This window comes from Castor canadensis, chromosome 10 (assembly GCF_047511655.1).
Source record: "Castor canadensis chromosome 10, mCasCan1.hap1v2, whole genome shotgun sequence".
Classification (NCBI taxonomy): domain Eukaryota; kingdom Metazoa; phylum Chordata; class Mammalia; order Rodentia; family Castoridae; genus Castor; species Castor canadensis.
In genome coordinates, this window is record NC_133395.1 from 79,149,782 (window position 1) to 79,171,025 (window position 21,244).

Here is a 21,244-nt window from a genome sequence, read left to right on the forward strand (position 1 = left end):
TTTGTCCTTCTACCTTCCCACTCCGGAACCACAGACCTGAACCTTCCTGCCTGGCTTGGTTTACACTCTTAACTCTCAGCAAATATATTGTCCTTAATGGATTTTGCAAGGGCATTAGATATTTCACTGCTGACCCTGTTGCTGTTTGTATCATTTTAGGACTTTTATGGAAATTTTAGGTATTATCTTCATGGTTCATAAAATATTGGGTAATTAAATGAGAAGAAAACTATCTTTTCTCTAGTATTAAGGGAAATGGGTGAGGAACAATTCTGCCACTAGAGTTGTGAGATGGAAAATAGAAAAGGAGAATTGTGACAAAGGCAGCTTAGACCTCACGCCTGTTGCTAATGTTCATTTTATTACAGTCTGCATTTTCTATTTGTGGTTCTCAATATTTGTTCAGTGAATGAATAAATGTATGATAATCAATACAGAAGATCCCAAAACTTCCTGTTTCTAGCAAAGTTAGCTGAACTGAATACAGTTTCCAACAGTTGTCTTCACTGGATTTGTTTTAACTCTAAGGTTTAATTCAAAGTAGCTAGTAGCAGTGTCTCCCTATGATAAGATTGTGATGTTCACTGTCATGCCCAGCCTCCTGGTGCTGTGTGGACATATCCTAATTAGTGTCCTGGAAAATGTGCTATCCTAGGTATATCTCAGCCTGGCATTGATGGCCTGGCAGAGCCATTAAATTGTGACTATGGAATCTGGCTGGTTTCCAACTCTGGTTCTGTAGGGCTACAAAAAAGTGACTTAACACCTTGGTGAATCTATTTCCTCATCTGTAAAAGAGATATAATGTTTCTGTCACATAGGATATTTTTTGAGATTAAATAAATAAATGCAACAGTTTTTTTTAGCATACAGTATTCAGTAAATGTTAGGTATAATTGGAAGGTATTGTATAGTAGATAAAAGTTGTGTAAATTAACTTACTAAGTATACTTTTATTTCATATTCTTTGACAATATCCAGTGTGTGTGTGTGTGTGTGTGTGTGTGTGTGTGTGTGTATGTGTGTGTTTGGATAATGACAGAAAGACCAATACAGAGAGAAATGTCCACTGAACATTGTATGATGACTGAAGTTGTAATTCTGAGAGGTGAACTGACTTTTCCTAGCCAAAACCTCTAGTAATTGCTGAAGGATAATGTTCTGTGATCTGTAGTCTCTATCAGGTGTCATTTCCTCTATAACCCAATTCTAGTCAAGTCTTATGAATTTTTTGAAAATCATCAGAAAATATATCCCAATTCAGCTCTGTCCAGTTTGGTCCCAGAAAGCTGACTGAGGAACTTGGCAGAGAACAGTAGTCTGTTGGCCTACAGATGACATATCAGGTAGCATTGAGTAGGCTAGATGGGGTGGGGCCCCAGAGGAAGTGTCTACCATTGTATTCAATCAGAAGAAGCTTCATTAGGACATCAGGGTTGGGAAACCACCCCTGGAAATGTGAAGGCCTTTGGAGCTGCTTCCTGTTCAGTGGCTATGGCAGAATGGCAACAAAAGTTTGATAGCCTGGAGAAACCTGCTATGACCTTTGAACATCTCAGGTGTTCTGGGATCACAGGACACTGCAATATCAGGGTAAATTCAAAGCAATTCATGGTCCAAGGATTCTAATCCTAAGCTCCACCCTCATCCTTAGAGACACAGCGAGAGGGAAAGTGCCCCCAGGGTCTCTTCATGGTATTACTGTCCTGTTCCTCGGCCTCCAGAAATTGAGCATGATCTCTGTCAAGCATCAGGCGTTGGATCTGCTAAAAGCTAGGACAGCCAGCTTATGACAGATATCAGAAGTAGAGAGGTATTTCAGAATAGGAGGTTTATTTTATGGGAGGTCCTGAAGATGGAACCAAGTGACATCTGCAAAGCAAGCTCTGAGACAGGTTTTTCAAACTTAGCCCAGCATGGCCTTGACCACCTAGGCTTCAGATCAACCCAAATCTAAAGCAGCCAGTGTGGGACAAATATAAGAATTAAAAGTGTATGTCAGAAATAGTAGGTTTTTTTGTTTTGGGGTTTTGGGGATAGAACCAAGAACCTTCTCTTAGGTGAGGAAAGAAAAACATACTAGCAATTTAGTAAAGGCAGGCATTGAACTAAGTGTGAGTTCAGGATGGACAGGAAACTGTGTGACCATGGTCAGCCTTGAACACATTTTGAGGCACAAGACAGCCTTAAACACCAAACCTGAAATCGTTTCAAGGGCCCAATTCTGCTTTGAATCACTGTGTGGCCCCTGCTGACCTTGAACTGAATTTTGGCACAGGGTGGCCTTGAACTCACCATGAGGCCCAGGTAGTCCTTCAACTCCCTATTTGTCACATGGTGGCCTTGAATTCACTTTGCCAACAACACTGACTTTGCACATGCAGTGAAAGCTTATCTTGAGCTTACTGTCAGAAATTGGACATCTTTGAAGTCACTCTTCAACCCCAGGTGTCCTGCATGTTCTGGAACTCATTGTGAAGACCACCGTGATCCCCAGGGTGGACTTGAATCCAATGTCAAGCAATAGCCAACCTTCAAATCAGTGTGGTCCGTCCATCCTTGAACTCATTATAAGGCCCACATCAGCACTGAACTGGATATGATGTCCTGGTTGTCCTTGAACTCACATTTCCACCCAGGTTGCCCTGAACTGATATGCCCCAACTGACCTTGAACCAATGTACATATCAGGCTAGCTTTTTTTTTTAATTTTTATTTTATTCATATGTGCATACAATGTTTGGGTCATTTCTCCCCCCTTCCCCAGCCCCCTGTTTTCTCCCCCATCCCTTCCACCTCCTTATCCCTCACTACCTGGCAGAAACTATTTTGCCCTTATCACTAATTTTGTTGAAGAGAGAGTATAAGCAATAATAGGAAGGAACAAGGGTTTTTGCTAGTTGAGATAAGGATAGCTATACAGGGCATTGACTCACATTGATTTCCTGTGCATGTGTGTTACCTTCTAGGTTAATTCTTTTTGATCTAACCTTTTCTCTAGTTTCTGGTCTCCTTCTCCTATTGGCCTCAGTTGCTTTAAAGTATCTGCTTTAGTTTATCTGCCTTGAGGGCAACAAATGCTATCTAGTTTTTAGGTGTCTTACCTATCCTCATACCTCCCTTGTGTGCTCTTGCTTTATCATGTGATCAAAGTCCAATCCCCTTGTTGTGTTTGCCCTTGATCTAATGTCTGCATATGAGGGAGAACATATGACTTTTGGTCTTTTGGGCCAGGCTAACCTCACTCAGAATGATGTTCACCAATTCCATCCATTTACCAGAGAATGATAACATTTCGTTCTTCTTCATGGCTGCATAAAATTCCACTGTGTATAAATACCACATTTTCTTAATCCATTTGTCAGTAATGGGGCATCTTGGCTGTTTCCATAACTTGGCTATTGTGAATAGTGCTGCCATAAACATAGGTGTGCAGGTGCCTCTGGAGTAACCTGTGTCACAGTCTTTTGGGTATATCCCCAAGAGTGGTATTGCTGGATCAAATGGTAGATCAATGTTTAGCTTTTTAAGTAGCCTCCAAATTTTTTTCCAGAGTGTTCGTACTAGTTTACATTCCCACCAGCAGTGTAAGAGGGTTCCTTTTTCCCCACATCCTCGCCAACACCTGTTGTTAGTGGTGTTGCTAATGATGGCTATTCTAACAGGGGTGAGGTGGAATCTTAGTGTGGTTTTAATTTGGATTTCCTTTAGTGCTAGAGATGGTGAGCATTTTGTCATGTGTTTTTTGGCCATTTGAATTTCTTTCTTTTGAGAAAGCTCTGTTTAGTTCACTTGCCCATTTCTTTATTGGTTCATTAATTTTGGGAGAATTTAGTTTTTTAAGTTCTCTATATATTCTGGTTATCAGTTCTTTGTCTGATGTGTAGCTGGGAAATATTTTCTCCCACTTTATGGGTGGTCTCTTCAGTTTAGAGACCATTTCTTTTGTTGAGCAGAAGCTTTTTAGTTTTATGAAGTCCCATTTATCTATGCTATCACTTAGTTGCTGTGCTGCTGGGGTTCCATTGAGAAAGTTCTTACCTATACCTACTAATTCCAGAGTATTTCCTACTCTTTCCTATATTAACTTTTGAGTGTGTGGTCTGATATTAAGATCCTTGATCCATTTTGAGTTAATATTGGTATAGGGTGATAAACATGGAATCTAGTCAGTTTTTTGCAGACTGGTAACCAGTTTTCCTAGCAGTTTTTGTTGAAGAGGCTGTCTTTTCTCCATTGTATATTTTTAGCACCTTTGTCAAACACAAGTTGGTTATAGTTGTGTGGCTTCATATCTGAGTCCTCTATTCTGTTCCACTGGTCTTCATGTCAGTTTTTGTACCAGGCTAGCTTTTGACTGAATGTGTGGTCCAGGCTTTCCTTGAACTCACTGTTCATCCCCAGGTTGGCCTTGAACTCAGTGTGTAGTTCATATTTTCCTTCAGCTCACAGTGCAGCAAAGGTGGTTTTTAAGTCATTGTGTGCCCCAGGACAGCCTTGAAATCATTGCATGGCCCAGGCCAGTGTTGAAGTCATTTTATGGCCCAGACAGTTCTTGAACACACTAGTTAGTCCATATAGCATATGAACTTACTGTGTAGCCCAGGCTGGTCTTAAACATGCTGTGAGGCCCAGGCTGTGTTTGAAGAAACTGTATGGCCCAGGCAGGCATTGAAGTCACTGTGTGACTCAGATGGGTCATGAACTTGACCTCCTACCATCCCTCATCTGTGATCAAAGGTCTGAAGCACATTGCCTGTCTTAGTCCTGTTGCTAGTCTTGATTTTATTATTTTCTTTGCTTTCACTTTCTGATTTTCAATTACTATTTATTTGTTGCATGAAAGACTGTTAGGATCACACAATTACAGAGGAGCCAAAACCCTCTTGTTTCTAGGAAAAGTTGTCTGTATTGAGTTCAGATTCTACCGTTGGTTTCCTGGATCTTTTAGCCCTAAGATTTTCATTCAAAGTAACAAGTGGAAGTGTTTCTCTATCACAATATTGGCTGGTGCACTTTCATTCCCTGCCTCCTGGAGTTCAGTGGACATATCCTAGTGAGTGTCCTCCAAACTGTGTCTAAATACTGTGAGTTGTTTCTGTACTCTCTATTATGAGTCCCTTCCTCTATTTCCAAATTCTAGTCCAGGCTTTTGAGCTATTTTTGGATTTCATAAGAAAATAAATCCCAATTCAAATTTGTGCATCTTGGTCCCAGAAAGTTGACTGGTGAACTTGGACAAGACCAGAAATCTTCTATAGAGCAGCTGATGCTCAGACACTGAGTGCCCAGTTGATATAGGCTGGAAGGGGTGTGGCTGGGGGGAGGAAAATGCCTAAACCAGTGTATCCAATCAGAAAAGACTTTGTCTTGACATAACAATAGGATAACCACACCTGTGAATTTGTAATGACTGAGTATCTGTTGCCTGCCTAGTGGCTATGGCAGAATGAGCTGCCACGTTTGAGAACATGGAGGGACCTTTCCCGCATTATGTGGGGAACACATCTAAGGAGGCTTGTACATCAGAAATCTGGGCCCTCTCAACACTAGAGTCATGGGATCCACTCCTTGCATCCAAGCTACACTAGCCTTGAACTGGGATGATGGCCATGGGCTCTAAGATGGGTCATCATTCATTCTTCTGCCTCCAGATCCAGAGAGTGAACTTAGCCTACATCTCTCACCAAGCACCTAGGTATCAGATCCCCCCAAGACTAGTGTACCCAGCGGGGGACATATATCAGATGTAAAGGTTATTTTATAAATAGCTTTTTGTTGTTTTGAGGGTTGGGGAATGGAAACAAGTGCCTTCTAATAGGAGAGCTTTATGACATGGTCTCCCAATGTAGCACATCCAGACACTGAACTAACTGGGTATCCCAGGTAGACTAGGAACACACTGTGTTTCCAGAACTGGCCTTGATCATCCTATGAGTCCCAGTCCCAGCTTGAACTCATTTTGCAGCCCAGGACTACCTTGAATCTCTGAGGCCCTTGGCTGGTCTAGAAATCATCTGCTGTCCAGACTGGCCTTGAAAACAACGTGAGTCCCAAGTCATCCTAGAACAGATTCCTCAGCCCAGGGTGTCCTTGGACTCACTGTGCTAACCAGTCTATCCTTGTTGGGTGCAGGCTGGTCTTGAATTCACTCACAGGCATAGGCCAACCTTTAACTCATGGCATGGTCCATGATGCCCTTGAAATCACTGTGCAGACCAGGTTGGCCTTGAATTCACTATAAGGCACTGTGTGACCATGAACTCCCTGTCCAACCCAGGTCAACCTTAAACTCACTCTGCAACCTGTGCTGACATTGAATAATGTGTGGCCAAGATCATTCCTGAACACACTGAGCTGTCCAGACCAGCCACTTTATAAGCCAGAAAAAGAACGAAAGGGATTTATAAAGTACGCCTCTTTTTTTTACTGCATTCATTTTAGGGAAAATTAAGACACCAAGATATTCTAAAATGATAAAGCATCTACTGGTTTTTCTACTTATTAAATTCATTTTGATATGAATTACACATTATTCTTTCCTTAAGACTGTAACATTGCTAATTTTTTCCATATGTGAACAATTTGTCTTTGATATTTAACAAATGACCAGCCTTGAACTGACTTTTAGGATGGGGATTCCCTTGAACTCACTTGTGGCCCAGACTGGCCTTGACCTCACTATGTGGTCACAGACAGCATTAATCACTGTGTGGCCAGGATGGTCTTGAACTCACTTTGAAGCACTGCATGACAGTCAACTCACTTCCTGGCCTAAGATGGCCTTGAAATAACTGTGCATCCCAGGCTCTCCTTGAACTCACAGTGAATCTCTGGCTGACTTTGAATACACTCTGAGGTCCAGTTTGGCTTTGAGTTTACAGTGGGTCCCAGGACAATATGGAATAAGTGTGCAACACAGTGCAGCCTTTAATACTCTTGGGGCTGAGGTAGCCCTAGAATTCACTATGGGGCCCATGCAGGACTTGAACACATTCTGTGACCCTGGCTGGCCTTGAACTCACTGTAAGACTCAGGACAGCCATGGACTAACTGTGTTCTTTGCCAACATTGAACACATTGTGTATGTAATCTAGGCTGGTCCTGAACTTCTGTGCATCCTAGATGTGTTAAGAATTTCCTTTAGGATAACAGACCTAAAAAACCTTGCCTAGCTTAGTCCTCATGCCTGTTGCTTGTCTTGATTTTATTATTTTCTGCATTTTCACTTTGTGGTTCTAAATTAATATTTGTTCAGTGAATTAATAAATGTAGGATAAAACAACCCAGAAGAGACAAAAACTTCTTGTTTCTGGGAAAAATTAGCTAGCCTCCTCTGCCGAGGGCTGAACCTGTGCTGAATAGTCAGTTCAAGAATGGCCTGAACCTCAAAAAGTGTGTTTAAGAACATCTGGGCACCAGGTAAGTCAAGGCCAGCCTGGGCCACACATGACTCAAGGCAGGCCTGGGCCACAAAGTGAGTACTAGCCTGGGGTGTGCTGCACAGTAAGTTCAAGCCTGGCCTGGGCCTCAGTGTATTCAAGTCTGAGCTGGCAACACAGCATGTTTCTGACCAATGTTGCCTACACAGTTAGTTCAAGACTTGGATGGACTACATTGGGTGACCGTGTTCCTGATGTACAAGTGACATGAGGTGACTTCCCCACAGGTTGGACAGATTGTTCTAGGCTTTTCCTCCTTTGCTAAACATTCTACCCTGCCACTTGCCAGACAGCAGCTCCTTAGCCTTTTCAAAGTTCCAGGGACACTGACCCACTGTGACATCATGACAAAGGATCTTCTGATGTGATACACTGACCAGGCACTTTCCCTCAGGCCCTGCTCACTCAATGCTACACCATCCTGGTTGGCAGCACCCGAGTGCCATCTTCTGACCTGAAGATTGCTAGTAGTTTTATCTTGGACAAATCAGTTCACCTCTCAGAAGTATATCTTCAGTCACCATAAGATGTTGATTTAGGTGACCATGAAATGTTCACTGCTGGGAATCATTGGATTTTTTTCTCTTGGTCTCTGTTTCTCTATCCCTATCCAAACACATACATACATACACACACACACACACCCCACTGGTTATTTTCAAAGAATGTTAAATATTAATGAGCAAGTTAATTTATTATCTTTTCTCTTCTACACAGCAACTTCCAGTGACACCAAACATTTACCAAAAACTGTAAGAAACTCTCCCGCATTAATTTATTTAATTTTAAAAATACTCAATGAGTTAGGAAACATTTTTCCAGCTACACAGATGAGGAAGTGGATTGAGTTCAATGCTGGCCAGGGCGTCACAGTGAGTTCAGGCTCCTCTGGATGGAAAAGCGAGTTCATGGCCAGCTTAGAACATACAATGAATTCAAGTTTGGCCTGAGCCTGACAGTTATTTAAAAATCAGCTTGGGCTGAGGAGTTCAAAGACTGCCTGTTCTGCACAGTGATTTCAAGCCTGGCTTGTACTGCAAGTGAGTTCAAGGCTAAACTGGGATATACAGTAATTTAAGGCAGGCCTAGACCACACACTGATACAAAGCTGGCTTCAACTCTGTCTGTCCAAAGATACACACACACACACACACACACACACACACACACACACCCCACACACTGTTTAGAGTTCTTTAGCCATTATGTGTAGTTTTACCTTGGACAAGTCACCTTCAGTCACAGTAGGATTTTGGTTTATGTGACCCTGAAATTTTCACCACCAGTAATGACTGGATTGTTTCTCAATCTCTTTATCCCTACAAACATGCACACACATACACATATACATACGGTATACTCAAGGAATGTTAAGTCTTAGAAAGTTAGCTTATTAACTTTTATATGCTAAACTAACTTCCAGTAATATCAAACATTTACTGATTACTGCATGCACCAAACTCTTCTGCATTAAATTATTTAATTTTGAAAAATATCCTCTGAGGCAGGAAATATTATACCCTTTATACCAATGAGGATGTGTAGCAAGTTCAAAATAGGCTAAGGCCACATCATGTATTTAAGTCCTATTGGACAGTGAGCTCAAGGAGAGCCTGGTTACACCATGAGTTCAGAGTCACCTTGGATGAACACTGAGTACAAGGCTTCACCTGCACTGCATGGTGAGTTCAAGTCTGCCTGGGCGTACGGTCATTTTAGGACTGCCTTGGTGCACGGTGAGTTCAGCACTGCCCTAGCTTCCGTGGTCATCCTGGGTAACACAGTGAGTATATCCTCATTCACCTGAGGATATTGGCTTAGGTGACCCTGAAATTTTATCACTAGGAATCAATTATCGATTCTTTCTGTCTCTGTTTCAATACACACACTGTATTTTCAACTTATTTTAATTATACTTAGTATGCTAATTTATTAACTTTTACCTAGTAAACATCAATTTCCATTGGTACCTAATATTGATACCTAATATTCCTGTATACAGGAAACTCTATGCCATTAATTTACTTAATTTCCAAAAATATCATATGAGATAGGAAACATACCCATTTTACAGATGAGGAAGTGGAGTCACCAAGATGTTAAATTCTACTTAGCCCCGGAGAATCAGGATTTTAAATTAACCAGAATTCATAACCTCTTATTTAATCTATCTGCCAGGACACTACAGCCAGGCTGGGACCTGCCTAAGATAGCACACTTCCCAGGACACTAGTGGGATATGTCCAAGGAACACCAGGAGGCTGGGTTTGACATTGAGCTTCACGATCTTATCGTAGGGAAACTTGTCTACTTGCCTGCTTTGAATGAAAACCTGGGAAATGAGTGAATCCAAGAAATGCTACTGTGGAATCTGCATTTAATTCAGCTAAACTTTCTGAGAAACAAGATGTTTTTGACTCTTCTGTGTAGGATAATCCTACATTTTTTCATTCATTGAACAAATATTAATTCATAACAACAAAGTGAAAACACAGAAATAAAATCAAGGCTAGCAACAGGATTGTGAACTAAACTGTATTCATCACAATAATCCTTTTTCAGCATCACTCTCACAGTTCAACAGGGAGCAGCATTGTTCCACACCCATTTCCCTCAGTGTGAAGACAACAAAGCTCACTTCACATTATTTACCTAATATTTTATCAACAATGAAAATTGTACCAAAAACTTCTGTGAAAAATGGTAAAGATGCAGAGTGTAAGAGGCTAAATATTTAATGTCCCTGCAAACTCCATTAAAGAGAAAATATTTCATAAAAGTGTTCAGAGTATAATACAAGCCAGGTGAGTTGGTTAAGATCTTTGACTCCCTGGGAGGGGAGGCAGAAGAGCAAGTACCTGAAACATTCAGACCACACAGTGAGTTTAAGGCCAGTCTGGGTGGCACAGAGAGCTCAAGGTCAACCTGGACCACAGAGTGTATTCAAGATTGGCCATGGCCTTACTGTGAGGTCAAGTCCAGCTTGGGTTGCATAGTGAGTTCAAGGTCTTCCTGTGTTACAGTGAGCTGTAATTTTGTCAGGGCCTCACACTGAGTTTAAGTTCAGTCTGGTACTCACAGGGTGTTCAAGATCAGCTTGGGCCACACAGGAAGATCAAGGGCAACTAGGGCCTCACATTAGTTCCTTACAACACTGTTTCTCAGAGTGATTCATGCTGGACAAAGGCCACAAAGTGAGTAAGCCTGGGCTGGACATCACAGTGATTTCAAGTTTGCCTTGGACTGCAAAGTGAGCCTATAACCTTCCTGGGTCACACAATTAGTTCAAGGGCAGCCTGGGAGGAGAGTTCAAGGTGGGCCTGGGAAGCAAAGTGAGTTCAAGAATGTCCTGAACCACACACTGAATTCAAGGACCACCTAAGCACACAGTAAATTCAGGGCCAACCTGGACCATAAAGTGAGTTCAGGTCCTACATTTGCTGCACAGTGAGTTCAAGGCCAGTCTGGGCTGCACAATGAGTCCAAGGCCAGCCAGAGCCTCATTGTGTGTGCTCTGCCAGTCTTGGCAACACAGTGTTTTCCAGGTAGTTCAAATAGAGGCTGGGCTGCACTGAAAGACCCTGCCTCAGAGCTTGCCTAGCAGAAGGCACTTGGTTCCATCCTTAGACCCCAAAATAAAATAGCTCCTATTTCTGACATACCCTTCTATCTTCATATCTGCCCTAAGGCGGCTGTCCTATACTTGGAAAGATCTGAGCCCTACATGCTTGGAGAAAGATCTAGGCTGAGTTCATGGCCAGGATCTGGGGACAATTGGAAAGGAAGGCATCTCCATGCCAAGAACATGGCCATCCTCACACACCCTGGGACGGGACACCTCAGCTGACGCTAGAGACGGAGACTGGAATTCCCTGACTTTGCAGTTCTCAAAGCAGGATATGGCCTTGCTGTAATCACCCAGAATCCTATGTCCCAAGTGACCTACCATGTCTTCCAAACAGGGAGAGGTTCCATGAAGCTTCTCATTTGTTCCTGCCCATTCTGCCATAGTCACTGTCCCTGCAGCAATTTCTCAGTCTTTAAAAGTTCCAGGTGCAGTTATCCCACTGTTACATGAGAAAGACTCTTCTAATTGAATAAACTGGCTAGGTACTTCCTCTGAATCCCTGCCCCCTCCAGCATATACCAACTAGGATCACAGCAAGTGGGTGCCACCTGTTGGCCAGAAGAGCACTTTTCTTCTCCAAGCTCCCCAGTCACATTTCTAGGACCAAACTGGGCAATGTTGGATTGGGATATATATTCGGATGTTTTCCAAAAAGGTCACAAACCTTACTTCGAATTGGGTATAGAGGAAACAACACCTTCTAATGGGTACAGAAACAATTCATGGTATTTAGACTTCTATCAGTCATTATTAGTAATTTTACCCTGCAGAAGTCAGTTCACATCTCAGAAGTACATCTTAAGTCACCAAATAATGTTGGCTTAGGTGACCCTGAAATGTTCACCACCAGCTATCACTGGATTCTTTCTATCTCTATCCACACAAACACACAAATACACATGCACAAACAAATACTGGATATTTTAAAAGAATGTTAAATTATTTTTGTTAGTATATTATTAACTTTCATCTACAAACCCAAAACTTACAGTAATACCTAATACTTACTGAATACTATATTTAAGAAACTCTCCTGCATTAATTATTTCAATTTCAAAAAATATTGTATGATAAATGAAACATTATACCTATTTTCAATGTAAAGAGAAGGTGGAGACACCAAGATATTAAGTAAATTTTCTCTAGTACAGCAGAATAGGGTTTGAGACTAGCCAGACTCCATAAGCCTCCATTTAATGGCTCTGCCAGTCCATCACTGCCAGGCCAAGACCTGCTTAGGATAGCACACTTCCCAGGACACTGGGTGGATATGAGATGTCCACAGAACACCATGAGCCTAGGAATTACAGTGAGTCTTGCAATCTGATCATAGGGAAACACTTCCACTTGCAAATTTGAATGATAGACTCAGGGCTGGGAAAAATCCAGAAGAGGCAACTGTGAGAATCTGCACATAATTTAGAAAACATTTCCTAGAAACAACAAGTTTTTGGTTCTTCTATGTTGTGTGGTTCTATATTTATTCATTCACTGAAAAATATTAATAGATAACTAAAGTGAAAACAAGAACAGTGATAAAATCAAAACAAGAAACAGGCCTGAGGACTAAGTTAACTTTGTCTAAATTTTCCCTTTGTATCTTCCCACTCATGCCTCAACTAGTGGCAGCATTTTTCCTCAACCATTTCCCTCAGAGCTACAGAAAACATAGCTTTCTTCTCATTTAAGTACCAGATATTTTATCAACCATGAAGATAGTGCCCAAAACTTCTATAAACGTCTTGGAAAGATACAAACAGCAGCAGGGTCAGAAGCTAAATATTTAATTAACTTACAAACTCCTTTAAGGATAAAATATTTGCTGAAAATAGAGTACTAGGCAGAAAGTGTTTCAGGCCTTAGATTCCAATGGATAGGAGGCAGCAGTTCAAGTTCCTGACCAACCTGGGTGGCACAGTGTGTTCAATGTTGGAAGGGGCTGCACAAGTAGTTCAATGCTTTGATGTGCCTCCCAGTGAGTTCAAGGACAACCTGGGCAGTACAGTGAGTTCATGATCATCCTGGATTGAATTGTGAGTACAGGCCATCCTGAGCCAGAGTCAGTTCAAGAACAGTCATAGCCATACATTGAATTAAAGGCTAGCTTGGTCACACAGAGAGTTTTAAGCTGACCTGGGTTGCACAGTGTGTTTGGAGCCAGCCTAGGCTCCACATTGAATTCAGGGTACCCTAGGTCAAGGAGTGTCTTTAAGAATGGCCAGGTGACATATTTAGTTCAATGTCAACCTAGGCCAGAAGTGCATTCAAGGCCAGCCTTGGCTTCACAGTATGTGCTAGACTGGCCTTGGCTACATAGTTTGTTCCTGACTAAACTGGGACACACAATTCAAGGGCCGAGCTGGGAGAGACCGTCAAATACCTTGCCCAGCGGAAGGCACTCAGTTCTATTCCCATACCCACAAAACAAAGAAAAGGTCCTATTTCTAAAACACACTTTAACTTTTGGTATCAGTCCCATGTTGGCTGAAGTAGCCCTGGACAGATCTGATGCTTTGGTGTATGGAGAGAGATCTAGTCTGAGTCCTTGCTCAGGATCTAGAGTAGATGAAAAGACAGTATCCACTCACAGAATCCATGGCCACCCCTACTATATGGGTCAATGCAACAGCTGAGGTTGGAGTGGAGAGTAGAATCCCCTGCCTCTTCAGTGCTGAGAGCAGTCATCTGACCTTGCTGTCACCACTCAGCTTCCTGATGTCACAAACAACCTGACATGTCTTCCCAGATGATGGGAATGTTCCTCAAATCTGGTTTTCATTTCTCTTCCATTCAGTCATAGCCATTTACTAGGCAGCAGCTTCTTAGCCCATTCAAAGTTCCAGGGGTGGTTACCCCAATGTGATATTAGGACAAAGGCTCATATATTTGGATACATTGGTCTGGTATGTCCTCCAGAGCCCCTCCTACTCCAACCTACACCAACTCATTTGGCAGTACCTCGGTACAATCTGCAGTCAGCAGATCACTGTTCTCCAACAACATAAGTCAGCTTTCTGAGACCCAGTTGGACAAAGTTGAATTGGGACGTAACTACTGATGATTTTAGATATTTGAGAAGGGACCTTGCTAGAATTGGGATTTACAGGAAATAAGTCACTGAGAGTAGAAAAACACCAAATGATATTTTACACATCATTCAGCTATTACTGGTAGTTTTATCTTGAACAAATCAGTTCACCTCTTAGAAGCATATCTTCAGTTATGAGAGGATGTTGTCTTATGTGACCACGAAACATCCATAAACCAAAATCAGTGGATTTCTATGTTTTTACAAAGACATGCACACAGACTCAGACACACATACACACACACATACACATGCACACATAAGTTATTTTCAAAGAATGTCAAATTGTGATGGAGAGCCAAGATGGCAACTAGAGGGAGGAAGCAGACAGTGTGAACTTCATCAATCAAACATCTTGCTGAGATGCAGGAGCCACACTTGGCAGAAAAAAAAAAACACCAAGAAGAAGCAAAACTCTGATACCCAGACTTCCATCCCGCACAAAGCTTCTCCATGCCACATTACACTGAGAAACCAGGAGGGCTTCTGTGCCACCAGATGACCAAACCACCTGGCAATAAAACAACAGAGGTACTGCTTAAATACCAACACCAGGACTGGATGCTGAAGGAGAAACACCAGAACTACCAGGACTGAAACTTCACTGTTGCTGAACCTTTTTTCTTTTTTCTCTTTCTCTCTAAGTATTTGTTTAGTTCACTGTTGGTAAGTATACCAACTCCCTGTTGATTTCTTTGGTTATCTATTTTTTTCTTTCTTTCTTTTTCTTTTTACTCTTTCTTTCTTGATCTCATTACTTTTACTCTTGTAAGCTAGCTAATACTAAATTACACATAGAACAGGGACAGAAACAGCATCAAGTGGAATGATGGGAAGAAGAAAAAGGGATGGAAGCCATTCTCCCTCCCAAAAATAAATTAGTACAGGAGTCAGAGGGAAATGAAAAAAATGGATACCCAGTTCCAGAACCCCAAAAAACAAAGATAAGCTATTCCAAGGAACCCATCGAAAATTGACAATATTAAAAAGGAAGTGACCCATGATATGGAAAACCTCAGAAAACAAAATGAAACAGAAATACAAAACACAGTGGAAGGCCACTCCAGCAGACTAGAATAAGCAGAAGACAGAATCTCAGAACTTGAAGATGAAATGGAAATTAAAGGAAAAATTGAAGAACTATTACTCAAACAACTCAAAACCTGTGACAGGAATGTGCAAGAACTCACTGACTCCATGAAAAGATGAAACCTGAGAATTATGGATATTAAAGAAAGAGAAGAGATGCAAGCAAAAGGAATTCATAAAATATTCAAAAAATAATAACAGAAAATTTACCAAATCTAGAGAAAACTATGCTCATTCAGGTACAGGAAGCTTCCAGGACACCAAACAGACTAGACCAAAATAGAACTACCCCACGACAGATTATCATCAAAACAACAAGCATAGAGAATAGAGAAAGAATACTGAAGGCTGTAAGAGAGAAAAAACAAATAACATATAAAGGTAAACCCATCAAAATCACAGCAGATTTCTCAATGGAAACCTTAAAAGCAAGAAGAGCATGGATGGGGTCTTCTGTGCACTGAATGAATATAACTTCAATCCTAGGATACTCTATCCAGCAAAACTGTCATTCAGAATAGATGGAGCAATAAAAGTCTTCCATGATAAGCAGAAATTAAAACAATATATGCCCACCAAGCCACCACTACAAAAGATTCTTCAAAGAATTCTGCACACAGAAAGAGAAAGTAAACAAAGCCAGGAAATGGCAGGCAATACCAAACCACAAGAGAAGAAAAGGCAAGAAAGTAGAGCGTAACATTGATTTAGCTGCACACAAAACAACAACAAAGGCAACTAAATGACAGAAATCACCACATACATATCAATGCTAACACTGAATGTTAATGGACTTAATTCCCCCATCAAAATACACTGTTTGGCAAACTGGATTAAAAAGGAAGATCCAACAATCTGTTGCTTACAGGAGACCCATCTCATTGAAAGAAACAAGCACTGGCAGAGGTTGAAAATCTGGAAGAAGATCTACCAAGCCAATGGTCCCCTAAAACAGGCAGGAGTAACAATACTTATCTCGGACAAAGTAGACTTTAGACTTATATTGATCAAATGAGATAAAGAAGGACACTACATACTAATAAAAGGGGAAATACACCAAAAGGAAATAACAATTATCAAACTATATGCACCCAACATCAATACACCCAATTTCATAAAACATACACTGAAGGACCTAAAAACATATATAAACTCCAACACAGTGGTAGTGGCAGACTTTAATACGCCACTATCACCAATAGATAGGTCACCCAAACAAAAAATCAATAAGAAATTCTAGAACTAAATCATACCATACATCAAATAGACCTAACTGATATCTACAGAACATTTCATCCAACTTTTGCACAATATACTTTCTTTTTAAAATTATTTTATTATTCATATGTGCATACAGGGCTTGGGTCATTTCTCCCACCTGCCCCCACCCCCTCCCTTACCACCCACTCCGCCCCCTCCCTCTCCCCCCCCAATACCCAGCAGAAACTATTTTGCCCTTATTTCTAATTTTGTTGTAGAGAGAGTATAAGCCATAATAGGAAGGAACAAGGGTTTTTGCTGGTTGAGATAAGGATAGCTATACAGGGAGTTGACTCACATTAATTTCCTGTGTGTGTGTGTGTTACCTCCTAGGTTAATTCTTTTTGATCTCACCTTTTCTCTAGTTCCTGGTCCCCTTTTCCTATTGGCCTCAGTTGCTTCTGAGGTATCTGCTTTAGTTTCTCTGCATTAAGAGCAACAAATGCTAGCTAGTTTTTTAGGTGTCTTACCTATCCTCACCGCTCCCTTGAGTGCTCTCACTTTTATCATGTGCTCAAAGTCCAATCCCCTTGTTGTGTTTGCCCTTGATCTAATGTCCACACATGAGGGAGAACATACGATTTTTGGTCTTTTGGGCCAGACTAACCTCACTCAGAATGATGTTCTCCAATTCCATCCATTTACCAGCGAAAGATAACATTTCGTTCTTCTTCATGGCTGCATAAAATTCCATTGTGTATAGATACCACATTTTCTTAATCCATTCGTCAGTGCTGGGGCATCTTGGCTGTTTCCATAACTTGTCTATTGTGAATAGTGCCGCAATAAATATGGGTGTGCAGGTGCCTCTGGAGTAACCTGTGTCACCGTCTTTTGGGTATATCCCCAAGAGCGGTATTGCTGGATCAAATGGTAGATCAATGTTTAGCTTTTTAAGTAGCCTCCAAATTTTTTTCCAGAGTGCTTGTACTAGTTTACATTCCCACCAACAGTGTAAGAGGGTTCCTTTTTCCCCGCATCCTCGCCAACACCTGCTGTTGGTGGTGTTGCTAATGATCGCTATTCTAACAGGGGTGAGGTGGAATCTTAGTGTGGTTTTAATTTGCATTTCCTTTATTGGTAGAGATGGTGAGCATTTTTTCATGTGTTTTTTGGCCATTTGAATTTCTTCTTTTGAGAAAGTTCTGTTTAGTTCACTTGCCCATTTCTTTATTGGTTCATTAGTTTTGGGAGAATTTAGTTTTTTAAGTTCCCTATATATTCTGGTTATCATTTCTTTGTCTGATGTATAGCTGGAAAATATTTGCTCCCACTCTGTGGGTGTTCTCTTCAGTTTAGAGACCATTTCTTTTGATGAACAGAAGCTTTTTAGCTTTATGAGGTCCCATTTATCTATGCTATCTTTTAGTTGATGTGCTGCTGGGGTTTCGTTGGGAAAGTTTTTACCTATACCTACTAACTCCAGAGTATTTCCTATTCTTTCCTGTATCAACTTTAGAGTTTGTGGTCTGATATTAAGATCCTTGATCCATTTTGAGTTAATATTGGTATAATTTGGTTAATATTGGTGATATATATGGATCTAACTTCAGTTTTTTGCAGACTGCTAACCAGTTTTTCCAGCAGTTTTTGTTGAAGAGGCTGCTATTTCTCTATTGTATATTTTTAGCTCCTTTGTCAAAGACAAGTTGGTTATAGTTGTTTGGCTTCATATCTGGGTCCTCTATTCTGTTCCACTGGTCTTCATGTCTGTTTTTGTGCCAGTACCATGCTGTTTTTATTGTTATTGCTTTGTAATATACTTTGAAGTCAGGTATTGTGATACCTCCAGCATTGTTCTTTTGACTGAGTATTGCCTTGGCTATTTGTGGCCTCTTGTGTTTCCATTTAAATTTCACAGTAGATTTTCAATCTCTTTAATGAATGTCATTGGAATTTTGATGGGAATTGCATTAAACATGTAGATTACTTTGGGGAGTATCGACATTTTTACTATGTTGATTCTACCAATCCATGAGCATGGGAGATCTCTCCACTTTCTATAGTCTTCCTCAATCTCTTTCTTCAGAAGTGTATAATTTTCCTTGTAGAGGTCTTTCACATCTTTTGTTAGGTTTACATCTAGGTATTTGATTTTTTTTGAGGCTATTGTAAATGGAATTGTTTTCATACATTCTTTTTCAGTTTGCTCATTGTTAGTGTATAGAAATGCTAATGATTTTTCTATGTTGATTTTATATCCTGCTACCTTGCTATAGCTATTGATGATGTCTAGAAGCTTCTGAGTAGAGTTTTTTGGGTCTTTAAGGTATAGGATCATGTCGTCTGCAAAGGGGGACATTTTGGCAGTTTCTTTACCTATTTGTATTCTTTTTATTCCTTCCTCTTGCCTAATTGCTCTGGCTAGGAATTCTAGTACTATGTTGAATAGGAGTGGAGATAGTGGGCATCCTTGTCTGGTTCCTGATTTTAGAGGGAATGGTTTCAGTTTTTCTCTGTTAAGTATAATGCTGGCTGTAGTTTGTCATCTATAGCTTTTATAATGTTGAGGTCTTTTCCTTCTATTCCTAGTTTTCTTAGAGCTTTTATCATGAAATGATGTTGGATCTTATCAAAGGCTTTTTCTGCATCTATTGAGATGATCAAGTGGTTTTTGTCTTTGCTTCTGTTAATGTGGTTTATTACGTTTATTCATTTTTGTATGTCGAACCACCCCTGCATCCCTGGGATGAAGCCTACTTGGTCGTGGTGAATAATCTTTTTGATGTGTTGTTGAATTCGGTTTGCCATTATTTTGTTGAGGATTTTTGCATCAATATTCATTAAGGAGATTGGCCTATAGTTCTCCTTTTTGGAGGTGTCTTTGCCTGGTTTTGGGATAAGGGTAATACTGGCTTCATAAAATGTGTTTGGGAGTTTTCCTTCCCTTTCTATTTTATGGAACAGTTTAAGGAGGGTTGGTATCAGTTCTTCTTTAAAGGTCTGATAGAATTCAGCAGAGAATCCATCAGGTCCTGGACTTTTCTTTTTAGGGTGACTCTTGATTGCTGCTTCAATTTCATTTTAAGTTATAGATCTATTCAGGTGATTAATTTCCTCTTGGTTCAGTTTTGGATGATCATATGTATCTAGAAATCTGTCCAGTTCTTTAAGATTTTCAAATTTATTTGAATATAGGTTCTCAAAGTGGTCTCTGATGATTTCCTGGACTTCCATGGTGTTTGTTGTTATCTCCCCTTTTGCATTCCTGATTCTACTAATTTGGGTTTTTTTCTCTCCCCATTTTAGTCAGGTTTGCCAGGGTTCTATGGATCTTGTTTATTTTTTCAAAGAACCAACTTTTTGTTACATTAATTCTTTGTATGGTTTTTTTTGGTTTCCATTTCGTTGATTTCAGCTCTTATTTTTATTATTTCTCTCCTTCTATTTGTTTTGGGATTTGCTTGTTCTTGTTTTTCTAGGAGTTTGAGGTGTATCATTAGGTCATTGATTTGGGATCTTTCAATCTTTTTAATATATGCACTCATGGTTATAAATTTTCCTCTCAGGACTGCCTGAGCTGTGTCCCATAGGTTCCGGTAGGTTGTGTTTTCATTTTCATTGACTTCCAGGAACTTTTTAATTTCCTCTTTTATTTCATCAATGATCCATTTTTCATTAAGTAATGAGTTATTTAGTTTCCAGCTGTTTGCATGGTTTTTGTCTTTACTTTGTTGTTGAGTTCTAGTTTTACTGCATTGTGATCAGATAGTATGCATGGTATAATTTCTATTTTCTTATATTTGCTGAGGCTTGCTTTGTGCCTTAGGATATGATCTATTTTGGAGAAGGTTCCATGGGCTGCTGAGAAGAATGTATATTGTGTAGAGGTTGGATGAAATGTTCTGTAGACATCAACTAGGTCCATTTGATCTATTGCATATTTTAGATCTTGGATTTCTTTATTGATTTTTTGTTTGGATGACCTATCTATTGATGATAATGGAGTGTTAAAGTCTCCCACAACCACTGTGTTGGCGTTTATATATGCTTTTAGGTCTTTCAGGGTATGTTTGATGAAATTGTGTGCATTGATATTGGGTGCATACAGGTTGATAATTATTATTTCCTTTTGGTCTATTTCCCCTTTTATTAGTATGGAATGTCCTTCTTTATCTCATTTGATCAATGTAAGTTTGAAGTCTACTTTGTCAGAGATAAGTATTGCTACTCCTGCCCGTTTTCAGGGGCCATTAGCTTGGTAAATCTTCTTTCTGCCTTTCATCTTAAGCCTATTCTTATTTCTGTCAGTGAGATGGGTCTCCTGTAAGCAACAAATTGTTGGATCTTCCTTTTTAATCCATTTCGTCAAGCAGTGCCTATTGATGGGTGAATTAAGTCCATTAACATTAAGTGTTAATACTGATAGGTATGTGGTGATTCCTGTCATTTAGTTGTCTTAGTTGTTTGAAGGTTTGATTGTGTGTACCTAAGTTGAGGTTACTCTCTACTTTCTTGCTTTTTCTTTTCCTGTGGTTTGGTGCTGCCTATCTTTTCATGGTTAAGTTGGGTTTCACTTTCTGTGTGCAGAATCCCTTGAAGAATCTTTTGTAGTGGTGGCTTTGTGGTCACATATTGTTTTAGTTTCTGCTTATCATGGAGGACTTTTATTGCTCCATCTATTTTGAATGATAGTTTTGCTGGGTAGAGTATCCTGGGGTTGAAGTTATTTTCATTCAGTGCCCGGAAGATCTCACCCCACGCTCTTCTTGCTTTAATGTTTCTGTTGAGAAGTCT